This window comes from Penaeus monodon, chromosome 19, assembly GCF_015228065.2.
Source record: "Penaeus monodon isolate SGIC_2016 chromosome 19, NSTDA_Pmon_1, whole genome shotgun sequence".
NCBI classification, from domain to species: domain Eukaryota; kingdom Metazoa; phylum Arthropoda; class Malacostraca; order Decapoda; family Penaeidae; genus Penaeus; species Penaeus monodon.
The window spans coordinates 20,782,149-20,782,587 of record NC_051404.1 but is presented as its reverse complement, the minus strand read 5'-3'; positions in this window follow the sequence as shown (position 1 = coordinate 20,782,587).

Here is a 439-nt window from a genome sequence, read left to right as displayed (position 1 = left end):
ACTAGAAATATGATTTTGCTTCATGTTTGAATAATCTTCAGCTAATTCTTTGATTTATATTCTTGATATCCTATAATAATTACTTCAACAGAGTTCCGTACAGCCTCCTATTGAAATATATGCTGGAGAGCATCTAGAAAACATTTCACACTGAGAGTTCACACGTGTACAATCTCATGTATGTATGTGTTTATACATGAATATTCATAGAAATAACGTATGTATTTATGCAAACGCCCATGAGTTTATTTGACCCTTGCAACTAGACAATTTCCACTTAAGCCCCAGACTAAAACGGGTAATTTGTTGTGAATCCAACCCGCCAAATATGCTTTTTGTTCTCGCCACTGACCGTGTCCATCAGCTGCATGTTTTATTCATGACAGAAATCAAGCAGTCATGCATATGGATATTCAAGGAACATCCAACACTAATGCTT